Source organism: Eulemur rufifrons, chromosome 17, assembly GCF_041146395.1.
Source record: "Eulemur rufifrons isolate Redbay chromosome 17, OSU_ERuf_1, whole genome shotgun sequence".
Lineage (NCBI taxonomy): Eukaryota > Metazoa > Chordata > Mammalia > Primates > Lemuridae > Eulemur > Eulemur rufifrons.
The window spans coordinates 18,875,416-18,881,466 of record NC_090999.1 but is presented as its reverse complement, the minus strand read 5'-3'; the positions used below and the strand labels follow the sequence as shown (position 1 = coordinate 18,881,466).

The 6,051-nt window shown below is 35.8% G+C and overlaps 1 non-coding gene across 1 annotated transcript; it reads left to right on the top strand.

Annotated features, from left to right (window-relative positions):
- Positions 1-3,003: 3,003 nt before the first annotated feature.
- Positions 3,004-3,144, top strand: LOC138398457 (U4 spliceosomal RNA). Its single transcript, XR_011235952.1, has one exon. It is a non-coding gene; the product is annotated as a U4 spliceosomal RNA (small nuclear RNA).
- Positions 3,145-6,051: the final 2,907 nt, after the last annotated feature.

Genomic DNA, 6,051 nt, shown 5'->3' with positions numbered 1-6,051 from the left:
TACTTGACACTTTGGCAGTGGAACCTCCTCCCATGAATTTTCAGGGTAACTAATACCTTCTGAGATCTTCCCTGTTCATCACATGCCAGTGGCCCTGACTGGGAAATGCTCCCCACCATTTTCCATGGCCAATCCTCCAAGCTACAGTTTGACCGAGCCTGCTGCCCTGTATAGAATAAAACCTGCCTCTTCGTGTGAGATATAATATCCAAGTTAATAATTATAATCTGAAAGCCATTTTAAGAAATCTATCAAAAAATGAAATTTATGGTTGAAAATACATCTACAAGTTTATCAAGTCTCAAAAATAAAAAGAAAGAAGAGGGGGAGTCAGTTCTCAAAGAAACAATTTCACTTGTACTGTTGGCCTTTAAACAATACAGGTTTGAACTTCATGGGCTCACTCTTATGTGGACTTTTTTTTCCTTAGAAATTACACCAAGTGTACCTGCCTTTCCTGTGTCCCCTTCTACCTCCTTCAACTCTTCTGCCTCTGCCACCTATGAGACAGAAAGGCCAATCTCTCCTCTTTTTCCTCAGTCTCCTCAATGTGAAGACAACAAGGATAGAGACCTTTATGACGATCTATTTCCATTTAATGAATAGTAAATAAATTTTTTCTTCCTTATGATTTTCTTAGTAACATTTTCTTTTCTATAGCTTACTTTGTTGTAAGAATACAATATATAATAAATACAACATACAAAATGCATGCTACTCAACTATTTATGTTATCATTAAGCCTTCCAGTCAACAGTAGGCTATTAGTTAAGTTTGGGGAAGTCAGCTGTGCAGAGAAGAGACACTCCTAACCCCAGCATTGTTCAAGGGTCAACTGTAATTAAAATTTTCAAAATTCATGTGTATGTCTACGTTCTATGTTCTATGTCTATGTTCTAAATCAGTAAAACAGTCAACTCTGGCTCATTTTATTTATAAAATCTCTTCTTCAGAATGGTGAAATAAATTAATTAATTTAATTCTGCCCTACTGCAATTTCAAGATTTTGTTTGTAAATTGTTTAAAGAAGAACTCGAATATAAAAATTCCATGGATATCTATTAAACAAGAAAGTTTTCTGACCCAAAATACCTTCTTTGCTATATACTAGTCCATTGCCATACATATTACTTGTTTATTTACACTTTCGTATATACAGCATCATAAAATGATTGTGGCTTTCATATTTCCCTTCCATTATTTTATCTTTTTAGTTTCACCTTTTTTTTCCTTAACTGACTGGAATTCTGAATATTATGTAAATTTTATTTTAAAGTTATTTAAAAGTAATTTAGAAAACAAAAATCTATCAATGCATCTCCCACTCTAAATTGTACAAAGATCTTTTTTCTTTCTTTATTCACTTCCAAGAAACAATAATAATGTTTAAAATCTTCCTTTCAAATTCACTCCTTTTATAAATTCAACCCCACATCCAAAATGAACCTAGATGGAGGTTAACTTCACATTTCAAACAGATATTCTTTTCTGCATGAATTTTTTTCTCTATATAGATTTAGAGTTAATACCCATGAACACACACACCCCCACACACACATGCACACACACACACATATATATATATATATCAATATTCTTATTCCACAAAATATTCATAAAAAACCTGCCACTCAACTAGGTGGCAGTTTTATAAGTCACTTCTTTCTTCTTTTGACAGCCTATTTATCCTACTATATAAAAACCTCGAAGGAAGGCTTGTGGTAAATGATAGTGTATTTCACAGGTCATGTAATTTGCAATTTGTCATTCTTCATGTTGCAGGAAATGGTACATGGTGTCAACAACACATAAGCAATATATTAACCTTTTTACTGCCTTTCAGCACGAATATATTTTTCTTTTTAATTTTGATGGGAGTCAAGGCAAACTGTAAAATTGTTGGTCAATTATAAATTACATAACAGAAGATATGTATTAAGCTTTATATAGTGTTATTATTCTGTGATGTCTCTAATTGATACATCTCATTTGCTTGGTGAAGGTGTCCTATAAACTTCTAGATAGAAATATCCTTTTCATCATTCATTTATTCATGCATTCATTTAAATATTCATCAATTGTGTTAACATACTAATATCAAATTTCTAATGAATTAAAGAATCATTTAACAAAGATAATTATGAAATAGTTTCTGTCCTTATCTATGTAATGGAAATGCAACAGAATCCAATGACAATCATGTATTATTAAATGTGAGCATTTGTATTTTATGCATATGTGTGACACTCCTCTATTATCATGTATGTAGTACTGACAGAGGAAGATTTCTATGCCAATTATATTAATGTATTTCTCACATAGTACCTCTTAAATAAGTGGAGGTAGCAGCTACTTCCTTGGGTGCTATGGCCAGATATATACCCAAGCTTAACCAACAAAACAGTCATTTTTTCAATGTGGCCTCTCACTGTGGATTACTAGACTGAAGAGAGTGGAAGACATTTTGGTTATTGGGTCATCACAGTGGATGCAGTAGTAATAGCAGTGGCATCTGTAGCTGTGGCAGCTCTGATGATTGTCCTGGCAGAGGTACTACTGGTGATATCATGAGTAGAATAAACCTGTTGTGTGTCCTTAGCTATAATTTCTGATATGTAGTATCCACTTACATGTGCCTTGTGATTATTTTGAGATTTTGATCTCCCGTTAATTCTATGAGGCTTTCATTGCTATCTGTTTCTAATGAACTCTTACCCCCTTTAAAAAAAAAAAAAAAACGACTAGGATCAGAAAGATCATATAAAATGACCTTAGTAGCCTAAAATAAAACTTATTAGATATAATTAAAGCAATAGAATTCCCTTCATATGGAGATAGCACAACATTACTGATATGCTTTAGTTTCATGTTTTCACTTGTTATTTTTTTATTTAGCCTTGGTTTTCTTTCATTTATTATAACATGTAAACTGCTAAGGATACATCTTGGTAAATGGTAAACATGCAGTCAGTGTGGGCTATTTTATAATGTATTAGGAATAGAAGCTTTTCACAGTGGCAGTATCATAGCCAATGAGGTTTACCCAAGGCTCAATTATTGCTAATTGAAAACTTTCCCCAATACCCTGCCATGACAGTTTGTAATATAATTGGCATTGGCAATTTTTGACGGTCCCTACGGGGACTGAATTTAAAAAAAAAAAAAAAAAAGAGGAATAGAGCCTATAGGTTATGAGCCCAGTTTATTGATCTACACTAACTGCATTCATAAACTAGCTCTTCCATTTACACAGCTATGTGACTTTGGAAAAGTTACTTAACATCTCTGTGCTTGAGTTTCCTTACAGATAAAATGAGGCCAACAATAATATCACTCAGTACTGAAATAGATAATTCATGTAATATTTTTAGAAGAGTTATGATGGTTAATTTTATGTGTTGACTTGCCCAGGCCCTCAGATGCCCAGATATCTTGTTAAACATTATTTCTGGGTGTGCCTGTAAGGGCTTTTCCAGAAGAGATTAACTTTTGAATCACTAGACTGAGTAAAGAAAATTGTCCTCCCCGATGTGGGTGGGCATTATCCAATCCATTGATGGCCTAAATAGAACAAAAAGGCAGAGATAGTGAGAATTTTCTCTCTCTGCCTGACTGCTTAAGCTAGGACATTGGTTATCTCTTGCCTTAAGACCAAGATTCACACCATTAGTGCTCCTGCTTCTCAATTCTTCAGATCTAGCCTGGAAATTACATGACTGGCTCTCCAGTTCCCAGGCTTTGGACTCGGACTAGAAATTACAACATTGATTATCCTTTTTCTGGTCTTTGGACATAGACTGGAACTATATCACCAGCTTTCTTGTGTCTCCATCTTACATATGACAGAATGTGAGACTTCTTAATCTCCACAGTCATAAGAAATCTCTCTCTCTCTCTCTCTCTTCATATATATATATATATATATATGTACAAAGTTGTTTATAGGTATGTGTGGGTGATTGGTTCCAGGACCTTCCATGCATACCAAGATCTTTGGATGCTCAAGTTCCTGGTATAAAATGGTTTAGTATTTGCATATGACTATGTATATCCTCCTGTATACTGTAAACCATCTCTAGATTACTTATAACTAATACAATATAAATGTTATGCAAATGGTTGCTATAATGTACTGTTTAGGGAATAACGGCATGAAAAAAAGTCTGTATATGTTCAGTGTAGACTCAATTTTTTTTACAAATATTTTTGATCCATAGTTGGTTGAACCCACAGATATGGAGGGCTGACTATATATATGGTGGCGATTTATTAGGGGAGTTAGATCATGGGATTATAGAGGCTATCTGGAAGCTGAAGAACCAGGAAAGCTGGTAATGTGGCTCAGTTTAAGTTCAAAGGTCTGAGGACCAGGGCAGCCAATAAAGTAAATCTTAGTCTGAAGCCAAAGCCCAAGAAGCTGGGAAGCTGCTGGTGCAAGCTCTGGTGTCAAAAGGCCACAGAACCTAACCTGGAGTTCTTCCTTCCAAAGGCAAAAGAAGGTTGTCCCAGCTATATATGAGAGAGAGAATTCACCTTTCCTCTGCCTTTTTGTTCTATTCAGGTCCTCAGCCAGTTAAATAATGCCCACCCATATTGGGTGAGGGTGGATCTTCCATACTCAGTCTACTTATTCAAATACCAATCTCTTCCTGAAACACCCTCACAGACATATCTAGAAATAATGCTTTACAATCTATCCGAGTATACTTTAATCCCGTCAAGTCGACACCTGAAAGTCACCATCACATGATTCTATTTTCTGTGCTAAAGACAGCACTGATAATTTATGGCATGATTTGGCAATAGAGATATGCAAAATATCTCCTTTGGGTACTCTAATCACCACTTACAAGAAGCAAGGCGCTTGGTAAGCGCATATGTAATACTTTTATACATGTTTTTTAGAAAATTAATGAATTTAATGAGGTTGGTTACTCCTAACATCACTGGACAAATTGGTAAAGAAAAAAAAAATGATGAACTCAGAGATTTGAATTCTCACCTTAAGTGGCACACAAATGACCTAAAAGCTCCTATGTGTGCTTTCAAGGAGACTCTTATCTCTCGTAGTTACAGGCCTAGGATTGCTGAAAATCAAATGCAGAATCTTGTTTTGTGATGGACTGAATTACAATACAAGTTGAACTCTCGGCCTCACAGAATGTGTATGAACATTAAAGCGGGATCATTAACTGAGAAAGAATGGGATTCTGTCAGTTGTGATGGAGACATGAGGGAAGGAAGACCCTAATAGAGCTGAGGAAATGGAACTTCTAAATGATGATGATGAGTCCTTTTTACCAGTGGAAGAGGCCTCACCACTCTCAGTGGCATCACCCTCTCCACACCATCTGAGGAGATTAACACTTCATTGCTTGAGAAAACTGTAATGGGCGCCCCATGAGGCAGCTGCCATGCAAGATGTTTATTTTCTTCAGGACTCACTCCCATCAACCTTCTTTGTTTCTATACATATAACTAGATTCAAGTCCCAGCAGGCCCTTAAACATAAGGTACAAAGTGAACTCGTGAGGAGGTATGCTACACTCCAAAAGAATTACCATCTGTGGACTTACAGAATACCTTATCCACCCTCATGGAAATTCTACATAGCATTGCTTCTGAATAAGGAACTGATTTCACAGCAAAAGAAGTATGAAAATGGGCCTGTGCTTGTGTAACTGGTCTTGCCATGTCCCCCAACATCCTGATGTAGTTGGCTCGATAGAAGAGTGGAATGGCTTTTTGGAGAATCAGTTACAGTGCCAGCTGGATGGCAATACCACAGCAAGAGCTAAAAGATAGGTCTTCTCCCCTTGGACTGGAACTTATACTATCAGCACTCCTTGTTCACAGGCCTTGGGATTGGGAATGGAAATTATATCACTGACTTTCCTGGGTCTCCAGCAGATCATAGATATATAGGACAGATTATGGAATGTCTCAGCCTCCATAATAATATCAGCCCATTTCTCATAATAAATATCTTTATATATTAATATATAAACATACATACACGTATTTCCTGTTGATCTATTAGTTCCATTTCTC